General features: G+C 45.5%; 1 long non-coding RNA gene across 1 annotated transcript in view; it reads left to right on the forward strand.

The window, feature by feature from the left end:
* LOC311604542 overlaps positions 1-18,729 on the forward strand; it is a 119,321-nt gene extending 100,592 nt beyond the window's left edge. The window contains exons 4-6 of the long non-coding RNA XR_014781553.1: positions 14,709-14,866; positions 15,396-15,649; positions 18,596-18,729. This is a non-coding gene — a long non-coding RNA (uncharacterized lncRNA). The remainder of the gene's footprint in view (positions 1-14,708; positions 14,867-15,395; positions 15,650-18,595) is intronic.
* The last annotated feature ends 1,480 nt before the right edge of the window (positions 18,730-20,209 follow it).

Raw genomic sequence — 20,209 nt, forward strand, 5'->3', positions numbered from 1 at the left:
AGTGCTGCTGATTTGCATCTAGACAGTCTAACCTTAGAGCCTATGACTAACAGCTTGAAGACTATATGACCCCTTGAGCAAGTATTGTCTATGTGAAGAAGAAAGTACCAACAAACCTGCCTCATAGTTATGGCTGCTTAGACCTTTTGGTGTGTGTGGAGGAGACCTTGCCTTGGGATGGCCACCAAGGCATGCTTTGCTTTTCTGCAAACAAAGAGTTACAGTCAGGCATGGCTGCCCCAGCTAAGCAGCATTTCCAACCATCCTGGCCGTTCCATATGAACAAGCAACATAGTATTGCCATTTCCTTTCATTACAGTGACTTCCAGTGTTGTGCCCTACGGCTATTTGTATATTCACACAAATATTCATGGAGGTATTTGTGCTTTCCCTTGTATTCTACAATCCTCTTCTGGAGCGACATTCACATGACGGTACAGCATGAAGTGCCATCCCATCACCCCTTCTCATGTTTGAGAATAACTTTGCCCTTAAGCACTCAACAAGCAAACCTAGTTCCCATAGTATAGTCAGGTGTACCTCATTGTAGGGAACTACAGCTATCTCTTTCTACTAGGAGTCTGTCTGCCCTACGGGTACCTTGCCTTTGAGCCCTGTGTGGTGATGTTCAAGATCAAGTCACCCCAATTTCCTCATTTGAAGCCATCCATCTTTTTTTCCCCCTGAGCCCTGTAAATTACAACAGTGAAACTCAGAGGCAGTCTAGTTTTCAGTAGTGTGTATGTGTGTGTGTGTGTGTGTGTGTGTGTGTGTGTTTGATGCAAGTGTGATGTGAGTGTGTGTATGTGGCTGTACACACGGATGTGGAAGCCAGAGATCAAGGTCAGTTGTCTTGGGTTACATTCTATCTTATTTTTTTCAGGCAGGTAGGTTCTTTAAGTGGACCTGCAGCTTGTCTATTTGGCAAGGTGGACTACTAATGGCTCTATGCCTACTACTGTGGCCAAATAAAGAAGACAGGCAATACGAACATGGGTGAGGTGTGGAGGGTCAGAGCTCTCTCACAGGGCTTGTGGGAAGGGCAGATGGTGTAGCCACCCAGCAAAATTTGATAATTCTTCAGTAATAAAACAACAACAACAACAACAGCAACAACAACAACAACAACAACAACAACAACAACAACATTCATACAAAAAGTTCAAAGAAGTATTCATCATAATGCAAAGTGGAGACAACTCCAATATCTACTAAGAGGAAATGAATTAATTAACGTGTAGACTATCCTATAACTAGGTATAGTCATGAGGAATGGGTGCCAGTACATGTTATAGCCGGGATGAGCCTTAAGCACAGTATGAAAAAGTCAGTCGCAAAAAGACAATGTAGCGCTTGATTCCACTGAGCTGACATGCCCGCAGCAGGCACATTTAGAAAGACAGAAGAAGTGGATCAGTGTTTGCCAGGACTGGAGGTGCTGAAGGAAGTGCGTCCTGAATACTAATGGTGTGCATGCTTTGTGGGAAGAGACAAAAGTATTCTAAAATTAGGGTGCCCAGATTATTTTACTAAACATCGTTGCATTTCAAATGGTTGAATTATATGGCAGATGAATTACAGTCAGCAGAGCTGTTAAAAAAAAAAAAGCAGAAGTGGGGCTGGGGAGAAAGGTCCGTTGGTAAGGTGCTTGCCGTGGTGGTGACACTTGGAATCCTAGTCTTGGGAATGCAGAGACCTGGAACTTACTGGTGGCCAGCTCAGCCTGCTTGGCGAGTTCCAGGGCAGTGATAGCCTATCTCACTCACCAAGGGAAAGAAACATGGAGCAGCCATCAAGGAACTAGGCCCAAGGTTCTTCTCTGACCTCACATTCGTGTGCACACCTCTATACATACACACACATACATGAAAACACACACACACACACACACACACACACACACACACACACACATACACACACACACACACACACACACACAGAGAAGTTGGATCCTTTGCTTGGCATGCCATAGAGGCTTTCTGGTGTTTCTGAGTAAGACCTGCAACCTCACCATGTGCCGTGGCCCAGGAGGTGATCTGACCTCAAATTTCTGCCCCAGCTGTGTCTAAGCTGGTTTACTGGCCTCCATGCTGTGGCACATGACACATCTAACCTCCAGGACCTTTCTCCTGGCTGTTTCCTCTTCTAGAGAAGCTCCTTCCTCAGACACCCTCCAACTTAGCTCCTATATCTGGCAGGTCCCTTAGTCCTGGGCTCCAGCCCTACCTATCACTTGGTACTGAGTCACCCTTATTGTGCACACAGGCCTTGCTGCCTCCTAACATACCATGTAGTTTTTGTTTATTGTAAAGATGTCTGGTTCTTTCTAGAGAAACACATCTCCATAAGATCTGGGGTCTCTGTGCTGATTACTGTGGGGCCCATTTCCCAAAAACATGTCAACCACCCAGCAAGGGTCTCACTAAATTCCCGTAGACTCAGGACCACAGCTGAACAGGGTGAACTTGTCATTTAACTCTGATTCCTTTCTTCTTTGCCCACCTGCTATTGTGGATGCTTAAATACCCAGGATCTCATCTCCCAGCTGACCCTGGTCACACAGAGCCAGGCCAGGAGGAGGTTTCCACGCCATTTCATTCCCTGACCAAAGAAAGAGGCCGTGCCAGGGCCCATTCATCTCTTTGTTCCATTCTTGAAGGCTAGCATATAAGAGCATCTTTCCAGAATGTTTCCTTTCACGTAAATGTGTTATAAGATTAAAATTTGGGTTGTTCTATTTGTGCATTGTTTGAAAACTGCTTCCTCTTGAGATAATGACATTGTGGCCTGCCTGACACCTCTAGTCTCCCTAAGCAATGGCTCACCCTACATGTGAGAACAAGAGCGCGTTCCATCAGAACAGGCAGGCAGGGCAGGTGAAAGCCATGCTGTGTACTTGATCCAGAGGAGATGGCAGAATGAGGAGTGACTGGGCTTAGCCTTCTGGGAAAAAGATAGGAGTAGCTCTCCTGCTCAGTGGCCTCTGGGCTCAAGAACAGGTAGAAACACTTTCTGTTCAAATCCCATGGCTTCTTTGATTTCAGACATCGGATCTGCGTTTGCCCCCACTACGAGCTATCTTGCTGGCAACAACATATTAATGTCTGGATTCGGGAGGGAAGCCATGGGTGGCTTCTGTGCTTTCTGCATAATGTGCATGTAATTAATCATGTCTCCAATGGCTTATAATTTAGACTTTTTTCATTTTAGCTGTCTAATTAAATTCATTTAAGGTTTATAAGTAGTTATTTTAAAATTTCTCCTTGTACCCCCACTGGTGCTGCACTGAAAACTCGTAATAAATACATCTCAAGGTGGCTACCGCTGTCCTCCAAATGAGTTGCAAAGGCTGTTAAAGTGAGATGTGGTTCTGCTTCCCTCCAGCTTCAGTTAGTCCCAGGAAAGCTCCAAGAAGTGCTTCTTGTCCCTTTTTATTTGGCATGTGTCTGTGGGTGTGTGTGCACGTGTTAGCATAAGTATCTGTATATGTGCAGCATTCACAGTCTGGAAGTCACTATCAGGCATGTTCTGGATTCTTCCCACTTTGCTTTTGCTGAGACATTTCTCTTCTTAAACCTGTGAACATGGAGCTCACCTGCTCATATGGCTAGCCAATGAGCTCCAGGGATCTGTCTGTCTCTGCCTCCCCATTGCTGGGATTACAGAGACACCTCATATTTCCCAGCTGTGTTTTTTCCATACACACACACACACACACACACACACACACACACACACACACACATACAGATATATACATGCATACATACATACATACATACGGTGGTTGGTAGAAAGCACTTTACGGAGTGAGTCACTTCCTCACTCCTCTGCCTTTCTTCTCCTTAAAACTTTTCCGAATTTGACGATTTAGGCAGGATCTAGGAAGAGCTAATCAAGAGCTGTGTTACACAGGTGATGTGGAGGTCAATACCAGCTCCTGGACAGGGCTCTGTTCCAGTTTCCCATTTCCTGATTTCAAAACACAGCCACACACCCACTTCTATGTCTCTCAGACAAAAGCCTGTCCCCTGATATGTTGTGCAGGGCTCATGTTGATGGCACAGTAACTAAGTTAGGCGTATGTGCCCTGAAATAAAATTGAGGAAGCAAATACATGGGAGAGACTTGCCTAACCTTGCCCAGGGCCACACAACACTTAACACATGCTCTGCCCACCAAGTTACAAAGACCCTGTTGAAAGTCAAAGAAAAATCGTACCAAATACAATTTTTAGAAACTTTTTTTTAATAGTCTAAGAAATGCAAATCAGAGGAGAAGTAAGGTATGATTTTATCCTGTGAAACTGTCAAAGACCTATATCAGTGATTAATGCTCAGTGCTGTAGCACTGGCCAAGTTTACACTGGAATAATCTTTCCGGGAAAGAATTGAACATTTAGAAGAATCTGTAGTTCGAATGATGTTTTCTTTTTTATCTTTTTTTTTTCTGGATGACCTTTATCTAACATTTTAATGACACATCTTCAACTAGAGGGTTGTATTTTAAGGAAAGAGGAATCTTAAGTAGGTAAATATGTGGGCACAAAGAGTGTTGTTAATTCACATGGTTATTATTTGCTCTAAGCACTTTGTATAGGAAACTTTACAATCCACTCTTCTTTTCTGACATTGTTTTGTGCATATTATGTCACTTTAAGCGCCCCCTCAACAGCCATTTTGGCAATGTCAGCAAACTCCCATGGGAGCCATGTGATCACCGGGAGACTCTCCTCTGGTGTGGACCAGCAGAGGGATATGTTAGGTGTCTTGTGTCTTATGACTCAAACAAGGCTAGGCAAGTCTTCCACGAGATTTCCTTCCCACTTCTACTCAGTCCCAAATGGCCTCCCTCGTTTGCTCGCTACTGTTCCCGGCTCCCTCAAAAGTGTGCACCCAAGCAGGGCTGCTCACAATTGTGTTCATGGAGCTCAATGCTCTGGCTTTTTGAGTCTCGGTTTCCCAAACATAACAGCATCTAGTTACCTCATGTTACATGTATGTCATGCGTGCAAAATGCTCAAAACAGTTCAACGAATGTTCATGAACAATAAGGATGGAACTCTGCAGCCTTTGGGAAGACCCTGTGGGGAGGCAAAGGCAGAAAAGAGAGATGGAGTCGTTCCCCAGCATGTCCTGTGGGCTTCGGCTCTGCATCTTCACTGTGTGACCTATGCAGAGGCAACGTGTTTATCTGCCCTTGGTTCTACCATTTACACTCGCAGGTTTCTAGGAGTAGCTGAGACTTCTGAGATGTTTTGGCTTTAGGCTCAAGTTCCATCAGTGTTAACACCCAAATTCAGTGTTGCAGGCAGTCTTGAGGTCAACTTTTATCAACCATTATTCCATTTTCTTCTTGTAGATGGTTCCGTGGTTATGAATTCACTCAGTTATTCAACCAACAAAGATTTCTTTCTTCTGCTCACAGCCTTTCTGCTCTTTCCGTTCAATGATTCCAAACATCGATGCAACAGCTGTTTCCATTTTTCATTAATAAAATTCTGTGAACCTTCTGTGGTAAAGGTGAGGACATAGTTGTCTGCAGGTCTCATTCTATGGGAGAAAGAGACACTGAACAAATAAGCAAACACCTTCAAAATATCAAGTCCCATCTGAACGCCAGCCATCCTGGTCAGTATTCTCAAAGGCCAACTTTGAGAATAGATTTAAAAGCCACACATGTGGAGACATACATTCTGTGTACATTTTCAGGTGTGTGTGTGTGTGTGGGGGGTTGGTTTGACTAGGTTTGGTCTCCATTGATTCATGTCTTTGAATGCTTGGACATAGGGAATGGAACTATTAGGGAGTGTGGCTTTATTGGAGGAGGTGGAGCCTTGTTAGAGGAAGTGTGTCACTGTGGAGGCGGGGCTTTGAGGTCTTACATGCTCAAGCTATGCCCAGTGTAAAACACATCCAGTCTCCTCCTTGCCACCTGAGGATCAAGATGTAGAAGTCTCAGCTCCTTCTCCAGCACCATGTCTACCTGCATGCCGCCATGCTTCCCACCATGATAACGGACTAAACCTCTGAAACTGTAAGCCAGCCCCAATGTTTTCCTTTATAAGAGTTCCTTTGGCTGTGGTGTCTCTTCGCAGGAACAGAAACTTTAGGACAAGTGGCTTTGTGTTTCCTGCTTACAATCATCAGCGCTAGACTAGGGAAGCATGGGCAGTCAGAGACAGCTCAGCTTCTGGTTCTCTGGAGATGCAGAGCAATAAACTCGCCTGCGTCATAGAACATTCTGTGTCTGTGGACTTTAAGAACAGATGCAAAAATAATATGATATTATTTCTTTCATTCATTCCACATGCATTCATTGATTCGAGATGCAGAAAAGCAAAGTGACTTACAGCAGGCACGCCAGCCAAGCAGCAGAGCCAGAGCTGTAACCTGGGTCTCCTCTTCAGAACCCCAGACAGTACCTAGGGAGGATTAGAGACGTTTTGAATAGCCAGTGGAGTAAGGATATGGTTGGTAGCAGTGTTGGTGGCTATACGTATATATTTCCATAATCGCAGCTCTGATGGTGGTTGTCTGGCAGTGATGGAGTTGTTCCTCGCTGTACGGTTACTGCTGGTGACAGTAGTGACAGTGGCGATGGTGGTGTTGGTGGAAGTGGCAATGGCAGTATGTGCCATGTGAAGAAATTGTGGTGGATGTTGGACATAACATTGAGTGTGTGGCTTTTCTAGTTTGTTTTCCATTGCTGGAGTAAACACCATGACCACAAGCAGCCTGTGGAGGTTTATTTTGATGTAGAGAGTCCCACCATCATTGAGAGAAGCCGGGGCAGGAACCTGGAGGCAGGTACCGTGGCAGAGACCGTGGAGGAACACTGCTTTCCTGGCTTGCTCCCTCTGGCTTGTTTAGCTACCTTTCTCATATAGTTTAGGTGCACCTGCCCGGGGATGGCACTGCCTACAGTGGGCTCAGCCCTCTCACATCAATTAGCAATCAAGAAAACGGCTCACAGACATGAGACCACAGGCCAGTCTGATCTGGATAATTCTTTAGTTGGTGTTCCCTCTTTTCAATTGACTCTAAGTCTGCATCAGGTGACAGCTGAAGGTAACTATGACAAATAGCCCGAGTTTTTAAGAATCAAACATTAAGCAGTTCAAAAGCACGTTTCCTGACTACTTTCTCAGCATTTGTTTCTTTTTCTCCCCTTTCCCCTTTCTCTTATTCTCTGCATTCTGATTTGTCACAGACATCATTCAGGTTTCCCTCCCCCTGCTTTGGGTCTGCTTATTATGTCTACAATAAAAAGATATACTGTTAGGTCCTTTCCTTTATAAATTCTGAGAATGTTCTATTGCTATCGAACAAATGCTGGCATTCCATCACAATGCAGTTTCCTTCAGAGCAGGGCTCTTAAATTCCCAGGACTCCTTTCAGCTTGTATTGCATTGCACACAAGCCAACAAGCTTTTGTTATAAGGACACTCAGAACACAGAGACTGACACATGTCACATCACAATATTAAAGCATGTGACATGTTGGCTCCCTTCCACTATTTCTTCCTCAGCATGTTTAGCTCCTTCCTATGGGATGACTCCTGCCTCCCTTTGGTATTGGTATCAGAAAGAATTCAATTAAAATGGGTGTGAAGGTGGGGTATTTTTAGACATCAGCAGGACTGTTAGCAAGGCTGGACCAACTGCTGCTGTTGTGTTAGCATTTATCTTTGGCCTTACTCAGTTGTGGGTTGGTTCCCCACTCCTAGCCCTTTATGTCTGGTCAGAGTACAGTGAAAGCTGGATGGTCACATTTCTAGGCGGTCATAGGGGTGAGAAAAAAGCTAATCAACAGGATGAAAGAATAATGATTCATGGCCACATTGACAACCTAAGGAGTCAGGTCAAGCCAAGTAACATGGAGACAAATGTTAAAAATGAGACAGAAGTAAATAAAGCCCCAGACTCGTTTCAAGCAGGAAGGTCTGCATGGTCCACGTAGGGGAAAGTGCTTGGCCTGAGCATGGGAGAATTTTGACTTGTAGCAAACTGAAACCAACATGGGCGATGGCTGCTGGGTAAGTTCTATCTGGGATGTTGAACGGGGAAGAAACAGCTCTGCCTGGCAGGACTTCACAGACTTGAGTTTTCATTATTTTACCTGTCAGATGAGTTGTACCAGGAAGAGAGGTCAAGAGGTGGGCTCAGAAAAAGGTTCCAAATATCTAATCAGTCTCAGCTGGGGAGGCTAGACACTTGTAACTCCAGGGAACTGTTCTTGGTTAAAATATATTCCATTATAACGTACATGATGATTGGATGATAAAGCCACAATTGTGTCATTGAGCAGGATGAGTGAAGTGCGCCACCTCAGTGTAAGCAACAATAGCTTCGTTATTATCCAAGCCCAAGCTCCTCCTGGCTTTATGCTTTGCACACTTCGTGTCTTGGCCTTTCATCTTTAATTTGGTCACCTCACGGTACCAAGATGATTGTCGTTGCTCTCAGCATCACTTCCCCATACGACTGCATTCGAGGTTAGGAGAAGTACAAGCCACAGACACTGGGATCTCTTCTCAAGTACATTTCCTTCAATCAGGAAGTAGAAGCCTTCCCGGAAGTTTCTTAATGGGCTTCCTCTTATAACTCATTGGTCAGGTTGTATCACGTGGTTGTCCCTTTGGCTCTTCAGTTTCAAAGATTATCTAGGTTTCATATGAAGGAAGGGGCTGTCTTTCAATGAGTACACTGCTGCCCATCTCTTAATTAATTATAGCAATACAAAAAGCTAACATTCTCTTATCCCAGAAGAAAGGGTGTGTGGAGGAGCTGTTTCTAGGACGAATGTGCATATCTACGCCTCGGCATAAGCTTACTTTTCAAACATGGAGGACATGTATGCAGAAGCAGGTGTGTTTATGATGCTCCAGTGGCAAGATTTGGCCAAAACTCTGTCAACTAATAGGTGCTCCTAGGAAGTCAATTTTGGATCTATTCGAGGTAAAATTTCCTGAGAACTGTAGTTGACCTGGAAGAGAAGCTAGTGCTTCAGTAGACGTGAGAAAAATTTGCTAGAGACATGGTGAAGGAGGCACCTGGGTATGGCTAGACAAGGTGGGGAAAGAGCGCAGTTTAATACTGACCAGTGAGGTTCCTTTCAACCCAGACAGTTGTGACTCCTGTAATTTGTTTTTTTTTTTTTCCATTTTAGTGTTCATTAGATAGTTACGCTAATTGAAGATAATGCTTCTACTGAATGAGGTTTAATTTCCAGTTGAGTGGTACTTTTTATCTTTAGCATCTTTGCATGAGGTTCAGAGGTTGGCTTGGACTTGGAGCTGATCCTGTATTTATAAATAGTGTTACAAGGACTAAGCCAGAGGGGGTGTTTCCCCAGAGTTGGGTTCTGGATATTGTATGCCTAGGTCACTAGCTGGCATCTTAAGTGCTGACTCCTGTGGTCCCAAACATCATGTGAGACCACACTGAGGCAGAACGCCAGTTAGGCACAGGCACCCTGTGCTCCACTCATGTTTTCTGCCAAGTTCCCTCCAGTTGCGGCAGCCTGTATGCATCAGGATGTCAAGAAGAAAAGAATGGGCTCATTGGATTAAGGGAATTTGCTGATCTTCCCCAAAGGAGAATGTTCTCTTGAGTCTAGTGTTCACTGTAAACACTGTATAATAGTGTCTGTCACCCAAAGTCACTAAAGATGTCTTAGACTACACCCTCAGTTTCTTTGCTGGAAAGAAAGGACTTGGCACAGACACATATTGGTGTACCCATCATGCTTTCTGGACTTTCACTTTTGGTTATTGTCCCCACAGTTCAGCTAATGTTGGAAGACCTCAGTCAACGGTAGTGGGGCCACCAGTGTCCACCTGAGCAGCCAGGGGTCTCTTTGTCCAGAAGACAGTGCATAGAGCAGGCATCTAGTACCAGAACACGGAGAAGTCAATCAGTGTCTGTTGAGTGTCTGGTCATAAAAGCAACAGTGGTGTCATGGTCTCCCATGAGCTCGAGTAGTCTAAGGAAGAGGTAACTGAGACCCCGAGGCCACGAAAAGGCTGTGGCTTTGTCCTCTTGGGTCTTGCCACACTATCCGTCCCTGGGACAGCTTTCTGCAAGGCCTGGGACATTTCTCTACTTCCTCAGCTGTTCTGTGCCTTCAGGTCTATCTGTAACCCCTTCCTCAGTATATTTCAGTTGTTTTCATGGATTTTTGTTATTTACAGAAACTTGAGAAAGATTGTGTCCTTAGAAGGATCTGACAGGATCCTGGTGCTTGTTCCATTTTATTTAGTTTTTGATGCGTGCCATGCTAAGGCTCAAACCTAAGTCCTTGCACATGCGAGGAAAGTACTCTGCCACCAACCTGTACCCTTACCGGGGATGTCAATTTCCAGAGATGCAAATTAAAGTTAAAGGAACTTTTGCGTATAAAATTGCATGCTTTTTTTTGTAATAAGAAAACAGACATGCGTGCCTTTAAATGCTGTAATTCCCACATTAAACCTCCTCGGAGATTGTGGTTCACTGTAGTGTGGAAATGAGAAGGAAGACCAAGCACCAGCAGGGTCTACCTAGTCTTTCTTGGGCTCTTTCCATGGGCTACACACCGCCTTATGCACTTGGCCTATATCATCACCTCTAACCCTTACCTGAGGCTAGGACAAAGTACCAGTGTTATTCATTTTGAAGATATGGAGGTTTAAATACAAATGGGAGGCATGATACAGTCTAGACAGTGGCCTCCAGCTGTGGACTCCCAACCCCCACCCCATGCTCTGCCAATCCCGAGTCAATCGGGCACTGCTATCTGCTACCTGTGGCTGCACAAATTACCACAAACTTCGGGTCTTAAAACACACATCTACCCTTCTCATGGTTTTCTGGGGACAGAGTCTGGCATAGTGTGGTCAGGTCTTTTGCCCCATAGTGTCTCAGGCTGCAATAAAGGCATGAGCAGGGCCGAGGACTCATCTGAGCATCCAGCGAGGGGAAGATTCACTTCTAAGCTCTCGTGGTTGTTGGCAGGATCTGGTTTTTCTCAGGCAGTTGGACAGAGGCATCTCTCACCAAGTTCTTTGTGAGCCATTTTCCAGCACAGCAATTAACACTGACTGGCTTCCTGCCCTGCGCCTCACCTTTGTTAAAGAATTCAAAGCAAGTCCCCAGGGCAGCCTACTCTCAAAGGAGAGGATTACAAAAACAGAGTGAGGGATGTTCACACTTGTCTGTAGGGTCTGCTCACTCACTGCAATACTTCCCTCTTTCTTTTCTTTTTTCCTTTTGTTTTGTTTTTGAGACACAGTTTCTCTGTGTAGCTTTGGCTGTCCTGGATCTCACTCTGTCGACCTGGCTGGCCTTGAGCTCAGAGATCCACCTGCCTCTGCCTCCCAGGTGCTGGGACTAAAGGTGTGTACCATCATGGACAGGCATACTTTCCTCTTTTTTTTTTTAATTTTTTTATTAAGCTTTTATGTTTTTGGAAGCTTTGTTAATGGCTGGATTGGACTAATTGGCTAAGGCCACAATGGCACAGTGAATGGTAGGTAGTCAGGGTTGCAGCTTAGGGCTGTGGTAGGCTGACCTAACCTCTCCGACAAGGAGGGGCTCTGAAAGCAAATCCTGGATCAGCACCCTCTCCCAACTCCCTGCCAACATTCCCACCTGCAGAGGGGAACCATGGAAATAAATACCCATAAGATGTCTCCCTATCTGCTTTACTTAGAATGAGACCTGGTGGTCTTGGGAGCTTCCTCTCACTTCCCTGCCCCTGAGAGAGGACACATGTCCCAGGTGACTGTCCTCCTGAGAAGTTTGTATCAGGGATGAGCAATGGGGCTGTGTTTGTAGCAGCTCTCTGTATATTCCCATATAGGTGAGAGAGGAAGATTCTCGCTGCCCTGAGTCCTATGCATTTTTGCATCTCTCCTTTGTCACTTGACCATCTATTTAGAATCTTCATATGTCAGAACACAGGAATTCAAGTGTGTGTGTGTGTGTGTGTGTACATATGTGTGGAGGCCAGAAATGGACATCATGTGTCTTCCTCAATTGTTTTCTAGCTTAATTTTATTTACTTGTCTTGTTTGCTTTGGAAGGGACACACATGCCACAGTGCACACGTGATGGTCAGAGAGCAACTAGCAGGAGTCAGTTCTCTCCTAACCTGTGGGTTCTAGGAATCACATTCAGGTCACTCAGCCTGGTAGGAAGCGCCTTCCCCTGCTGAGCGAACTTGCTGGGCCTAGACCTTGCTTTTAGAGACAGGGCCTCTCGCTGAACTTAGTGTTCACTAGCTGGCTAGGGTGGCATGCCAGCAAGTGCCCCCTGGAGCTAGAATGACAAGTTTCACCACCATGCCTTGCTTTTAACACGGCTGCTGGAGATCTCAAGTCAAAAACTCATGCGCGACAGGCACTTTACTGACCGAGCCACCTTCCTAGACTCCAAGTCAGCCTTTTGGGTTAACTGTTTAGTACTTCCGAAGGAAGGGGCATCATCTCCGTTACAGCAGCCTTCACCCACTGCCTCACACTTGCTTCTCTTCATACCCAGCTCACTCCATGGGCAACAGCAACTAGTGATGGCTGTTTTGTGTGTTCCCCTGAAGTCACAGGATTTAGACAGACTTTTGTGCTGTGGGCCACTTTATTTGTGGTTCTAATATTACTATTATTGTTTCAATGAGAAATCACTCACATGTCCTTGTGTAGTTGAGCGTTTGGCTCCCAGTGGATACCACAGTCTGGGGAGCTTATAGAACTTTTAGGACATGGAGCCTTGCTGGAAGAAGTAGGCCACTTGGGGCTGTCTTTGACATTTTATTTCTTTCCTGTACTGACTGCTTGCTCTCCCTGCTTCCTGTGTGTGGTTGAGATGTGACTGCTCAGCCTCCTGCTCCTATCACCATGCTTTCCTCACCATTATGGACTTCTAGCCCTCTGGAACCATAAACCAAAAGTAAAGTACCCTTAAGTTGCTTTCGGTCTTGGTGTTTATTACAATGGTAGCTAGTACACTCACCTTTTCCTCCTATAAAATCTGAACTCACAGTGTGGCTTCTACTTAGTGTGCAGCAAACAGCTGTTGGAGAGAGCCCCTAGCAGTCTCACCCCACACACCTCTGTAGAGGAGGAAAACAGAAGCTAAGAAAGTGCCTCCTCTGAGGGAGCTAAATAAGGCAATGGCTACGCTGGAACCTATGTCTGCTCAGAGTGGCCACACTGTTAAGTCCTTGCTTTACACAGTGACTGCCCGCCTCCTTTGTAGAGATGTCTTGGGTCCCAACCAGAACAGGGTTATCTGTCTTCTTAGGCAGAAAAAGGAGAAACTGCAGAGCCTTCAGGGACGACCTGAGCAAAACTGGTGGGCAATCTCTGAGGGATAAGAATAACTCAGTCTACAGAACTATCCTATGGTGAAACTAGTAACATTCGAATGATGTCTTCTTGGAGGTCAATTTACATCCTTTTAAAAGGAATCAGTCACTCTGTTATTTATTGCATGTCATCAAAGGAATGATGTCATTTAATTAGTTCAATAAATATATAGTAAGCATTTCCCATGACCAGGGTACACAATGCACAAGCTGTGGAAGGACCAGAGGAGCCTGGTAGAAGGCACATTTGGTGTAGATGGGGAAGAAGGATGGGAAGGCAGACGAGGTGAAGGATGTAGGACCAGGGTGTGTCCAGTCAGTGATGGATGCTGCAAAGACACCTACCTGTACTAGACTTTAGCATAACTATGATTGCTTACCAGAGAAAAGCAACTTAAAGGAGGATTGGGCTTACGGCTTCAGAGCACACAGCTCATCATGATGGGAAGGGATGTGGCATAGCTGAGTAATTCACACCGTGGTAAACAGGCATCAGAGAAAAAGGGGAAAGGTCAGAGAAAAATATAGTCTCCAGAAAAATGTCCTCAGTAACCTACATCATCCAATCAGGACGTGCCTCCTGCATAGCACCCCTTCCTGATAACGCCACCCTGTTATGAATCCATCAAGAGACTGATCCGTTAATCAATTGGTGAATTAATTAATCATTCACTAATCCATTCACTGCCTTTATGTTCTAGTTGTCTCTGGAAACACTGTCACAGACAGACCTGGACTTATGCTGTGTTAATCTTCTAGATGATTCTTAACCCGATCGAGTTGATACAATTAACCTTCACATCATGGTGACAGCAGGGTGGGCAGACTGGTGACCACAGGTGGGCTTTTCCTGGGAACAGTGAGACTGAGATTATTATTATTATTTTTTTTTTTTTGAGACTGAGATCTTAAAGCCATGTGACACCCCGGTCCAGGCTGAGGGAAATCGCCACTTAGAAAGGAGTTTGTCACGTGTGGCTGGAGCCTCGTCATGGCAGAGGCATGGGAGCTTCTGGGCAGAACAACTTTCAGCAGGAAATGGGTTCAGGAAGTCACAGAGGGCAGCATTTGTGAGAAGGACTAGGTAAGGGTGGGTGACAGCAGAGGATGCCTTTGGGACTGTCTTCTATTCTTACTTAGTGCTAATGGCAAAGAGCTAGAGGTGGGGACAGGGTGGAGAGGAAAGAATTCAAGAGTAACTCATTTAAAAAAAAAAAAAAGAAAAACCATCTACTGACTTTTAAAAAACTTATTAGGAAAATGAAGGTTTTTTGGGGGGATACCTTGCAGGAAGGACCTTAAGCTGATCTCAGGCCACTAACCCTACATAGCATTCTCCGTCTCTGCATGTATTTTAGGGAAAGAATCCAACCCTTCATCTGTTTCTTGGAGCAGAAAACCTCCCCCTCGCCACCTCCCAGCAGTGGAAAGGCTGAGTCGGATGGAAGCCAAACTCTCTTCATCCCAGCTCATCTTGAAAACAGAAGAACAGGGATCCCAGCAGTCCTAGCAGAAGGTCATACACGGTTTGCTTCTCCTTAGAGCCCTAGGTTTCCCAGCTCCCCAGCCTCTGTCTAGTGGGGGAGCTCTCCTGAGACCCAGCAGGCAGATATGGCTGAACAGGTATTGATCGCGCTCCCCAGAAACCTCGACCAGGGCTCCTCCTAGTTAGAGGTCATGGTGACCCATGCACACGATGCCACCTCTGGTGTCCTCCCTGGCCAGCCTGATGGAAAGAAACCTAAGTTGGTCTGCTTCTCAGAAAGGTTTTCCCCCAACTTTGAATTTATGAGATGCAAGGGCTACCCAGGTGTGCCTGGGACTGAAATAAGGCAGCAGTGAGCTATGTGTGTTGCTCTATTTTGGGGTGTAAAATCACTAAGGTTTTTGTGCCCGTGGGAGGGTGGTAAGCTGCTTTCGGAAGCATGCCCTTAAATATTTTCTCAGTAAGCACTGAACTATAGCCAATCAAATGGGATCCTTAACAGAAAGTGCTGCTGTCGCCGCAGTCACACCGCAATACCATTTTTTTTTCTTTAAAGCAGGAGTGAGAGTATCGGAGTAAGCCGAGGTGCAGTTGGCATGTGTCCCTTCATCCTGGCTTTCCGTGCTTCAGGCACACTGCTTTTGTGGATCAGGCTGTGAAGGTCAGCCCGAAGGCAACACAAGAAAGAAAAATTCCTAGGAAAGCTGGAGTTAGGATGACCAAACCCTGGTGTCCCTAAAGTTATGAGAAAAGTCGAGATGGCTTCTCAAAAATGTTCGCATGAAATGAAAAAAAAAATCCACATGGAGCCTGGTAAGCAGATGCATATAATAAGTCCTCCCCCCCCCCCCCCGCATCCGGGCAGTTGAGGGAGTGGGGTGAAAATTAGGCGGTTTTCTGCAGCCATATTCCTTGAGGAGTTGCTACCTGCCTCGTGCATCTGAAGGCAGCTGCTGTGGTCCAGCAAACCTCCAGCCACAGCTGAACTCAGCGTGAGATTGCTAAGCCAGACTTGCTTTCTCAACCAGACGTTTTCCCACCACGATTTGCACGTGTCCTTGTCGATACGGAGGCAGGTCATGTCTCACCGAGAGGCCTCTATGAAAAGGAACATGTGTTATTTGGGAAATGTTACACAGGCAATCATGAATCACGTTATCAAGTTGGTTGGCTAGCTGAATGCTTGGCAAGGGACCGAGGGAATGAGCCATTGCAACAGTTCTGTTTTGATGAGGTAAGGAAGGGAAGAGTCACCCTGACTTGGAGGCTTGCTTGGAGAGAGAAGCTTCCGAATCAAGGAGCGCTGAGGGGACTGTTTGGAGTGTTGGAAGCCAAATGAGTTTCCTGTCTGGCCCCACCAGAAGCTGTCAAGGTGACTCTGCCAACAGCTCAATGTTCTTTGAAAGGACACATAAACCTCGTGGGGGCCGATTTGCTTACAGCGTAAGCACAGCATCCACAGCCCCGAGGACTATAGATAAGGGTCTTCAAAAATGCAAGTTGAAGGTTTATAGTAGGTGAAGGAAATAGAATTCTTTCCCACATGAAGCCACTTCCTCCTGGGAAGCGATGCTCATCCTCGCTGTGACTCTTGAAGAGAAGCTTCTTTCTCTTCACGGCATCTTCAGCATCGTTTGCTGCAACACTTAACCCTGACTCTTAACTTTATTGAACAAAGAAGTGCCCAGAAGAAAAGTAAAGTGCACCTCTGGGCGTATCTGTAAGGTTTCCCGGCCTCAATTAGATCCTTAGAGCTTCAGTCTAGTGAATGGACCAATCTTTTGGCGGATTTATAATATGATGGCATTATATGGTCCTGGACAGAGATAGGAGGTGGGCCCTTGGTGGAGGAAGTAGGCCACCGAGGGTGGTTGATGATAGCATATCCCTGTGGACTATTATATCTTGCTCTGGCTACTTCCTGAGTCTTATTTTCTGCTTCCCAATTATCCTGCTGTAACTGTTCTGCCTTACCTTTGCTGCTGCCAGGCTAGCCTGAGATCTCTGAGCCCAAGAGCCAAAAATAAATCTTCCGTATGTTGTTGCCATGAGATTGGAGTAATAAAAGTAAACAGATAATGTTTTCTTATTAATTTTGAGGATTCCCGGCATGCGTACAAAGTATTTTGAGTATATCCACCACTCCCGCCTCTCTTCCTAAATACTCCACATCTGCCCCCCCCATTCCTCCTAACTGTGTTCTCCTTTAAAAAAAAACTATACCCAATGAGTCAAATTTATGCTTCCCACACACTCATGAGTGTGGCACTAGCCACTGAATTGTTGTGGACCTTCCAAAGACCACATCGCTAAAGAAATCAGAGTCCACACACCCCCATACCCCACCCCCACCTCCCACTCCTGGAAGTCATCAACTGTCAATAGCTTCTTAGTTAGGGGCGGAGGCTCACTTCGCCCTCCATGATGGAATAGGGATTGGCTTGGTCTTATGAGGGTCTTGTGCACGTGGCCACAGCGACTGTGATTTTATGATTTTTTTAAATGTGCTCCTGTCACATCTAGAAGGCATTGTTTTGCTGGCTTTTACAATCCTTATGTTCCTTCTTCTGCGGTGGTCCCTGAGCCTTGGCAGGGCAGTGGTTTGAGTGTGTGTGTGTGTGTGTGTGTGTGTGTGTGTGTGTGTGTGTGATATAAATGCTCCATTTGTGGCTGTAGATGCCACAGACACTTGCTCTCCATGCTTTTATCAGTTGACACTCACCAAGCATTAGCAGGAGCTGTGATGACTGCACGTACAAAGTGCATTGTGGGAGTAAACTATTTGCTAGATGCATAGAAGATAATTCATCTCTACACAGAGACATCACCTCTTACCCTCAGAGATGATACAGATTGCTGTAGCTTTATTTTTAGATATAGTGCCCCAAACACAAACAACCAGGAAAATATACTCTTGGGGCTTCCAGAAGGTTGACTACCAGTTAGGAAATCTGGACGTTGCTGCTGTTACAATGGGAGATAATGAAACTGAACAGATGTTTAATGCTCCTTGAAAGTTCGGAATCGGCAGATAAACAAATGCGAGCTCAGAACTGGACTAGGTGCTTAGTCTAGTCTAGTAGTCTAGGGCCTCACGTTCTGTTTATAACTCCCACCACATTTCCTTCAGTCTATGCCCGGTATATGAACAAGGTTTGACGAGTCGGTGGCTGTGGTGGGTTTCTGGTCTGGGAAAGGAGGGCGTCCCTTTAGTCCCCTTGAAATACTTAATACAATCCGCAGTGCCTTGTATCAGGACCAATGCCCTTCCCTTCTCACTCTTCTAAGTAAGGGATACAACCAGATCACCTCTTAGACCCTGGCTGCCTCCAATTCAGTGTTTGTTTGAACCACGTAGAGCCTTTGAGCAGTTCTGGCTGTGTTAGATGCAAATTGGGAATTTTCTTTTATTATCAGACACTGTCCAGGTGGCCACAGATCTGTTTCCTTTTCCTAGGCACACATCTCAATTGCGTTTTCCCATCCTCCCCCCGCCCCCCATGCATCTGTGCAGGACCGCAGGACCATCCTCTCGCCAATGAATGCAGGGACAGACTAGTGTGTCACTTTAAAGCCAAGGCAGCTGCAAACAGTTACACCTCATCCGGCTCACTTTCCCCTCCCATGGCAACCTTAGAGACTATGTGATACAGAGAGCAGTGTTCTGGTGTGGAAGAGGCTTGGGTTTCTGAGTTAGTGCTGGTGGAGCCCTGCCAATGGAGGTACCGAACCAGAACCTCTCAATGTCTCACTCCGCAGGAATAAAAGATGCAGCGTACCGTTCAGCCATGGATATTTGGTTTTGCTTATTATAGCAGCTACTATTAATTGCCTCAACTGGTCCAAACATCAGGTGCTCGTTCCCTTTTCTGAGCATTCTTGACAGCTACAGAGGATGTGTAAGTAATGTGAGTCTTGCTGACAGGAGCGTTATACACAGCCCTGCCATAGAAATTGGCTTAGCATGAACATATATGGCCCAAATAGTGTTTTGGGGTAAAGCTTTAAATTTTATTTTATTGATTTATTTCTTTAGATTTTAAAATTTTTTAAATTGCTTAATTTTTTTTTCTATTGATTCTTTGTGACTTTCACATCATGCACCCTAATCCCACACATCTCTCTGTCCTTTCATATCTGCCCTCCACCCTTGCAACCTCTCCACCAAAAAAAAAAAAAAAAAAAAAAAAAAAAAAAAAGAAGAATAAAAAAACAAACAACAAAGCAAAGCCATAGTGTGCCACAGTGAATCATACAGTACACCCTTTTGTTTGCATATCTTTACCTGAAAATGTTCATGGCAATGAGTCATTGATCTGTTTTGAGGCCTCTGGTTTCTGCTACATTATCAATGCTGGATCCTCACTGGGAGTCCTCTTAGATATCCTATTGTTGCCCTGTGTCATGTGGGGCTATCTCTACTGCACTCATGACCACATGGACAGCTCACCCGCCTGTGGCAAGGGCATCTCCCCCTCACCCATGTCACCCCACCACAGACAAGGGGTGGGGCCAGCTCTCTCTGTCTACTGTGCTGTCCAGGCAAGGTGCAGGGCCCACTCTCCTAAGTGCTGCCTGCAGCCAGTGAGGATCAGGGATAGCTCTCCCGCTCTCACGACATCAGGGCTAGCGATCCTGCCTGCTGCAGGTAGCACAGGGAAAAGGGGGGTATTTTATTTTATTTAGTATGTGTGTGCACATGCAAATTCACACATTTTCCATAGTGCAAGTATAGGGTTTAGAGGACAATTTATTGGAGTTGGTTCTCTTCTACCATGTGGGTACCAGGGATTGAATCCAAATTGTCAGGCTTGACAGCAGTTGTATCTATTATAATATCTCCCTAGCCTCTGAAGGTTTTGTTGTTGTTGTTTTTTTTCCTGATGGATTTGAAGCCAAGTAAGGATGTAAGTGCTAAGGAGCATCACACCAGGAAACCATGCTTGAGCACGGACTCAGAAGAGAACAGACTCGAGAGACAGTAATGGAGGTATTTGCTGGCTCCATGTACACTCCTAGGCTTTCTCTTGCTGGAAACCAGACCTGCCCCAGGATGTTTCCATCACTAAAGACAACAGTTTTCTTCTTCTTTTGATTGATTCACTATGGGATAGGCTTGTCACTTGTCAGCAAAAAGGTATTGACTCATATATGCAATAAAGATGAAGAAGGATTGAATGAAGACAAAGCTAATGCTGCTGCAGGTTCAACGGTGTGCTCAGTACCTCAGGTTCTCTGGGAAGGCAATTTCCTACCTTTTCTAAGTCATCAGTCTTTCTCTTCCCTATTTCAGAACTAGTGAATGGAAGGGTGGCCACAGAGGCCAGAATCACAGAGTGAGCTATGACTTAGCCAAGCTCCAAGCTTCCACAG

Source organism: Acomys minous (genome assembly GCF_964271855.1).
Source record: "Acomys minous genome assembly, chromosome: 9".
NCBI lineage: Eukaryota > Metazoa > Chordata > Mammalia > Rodentia > Muridae > Acomys > Acomys minous.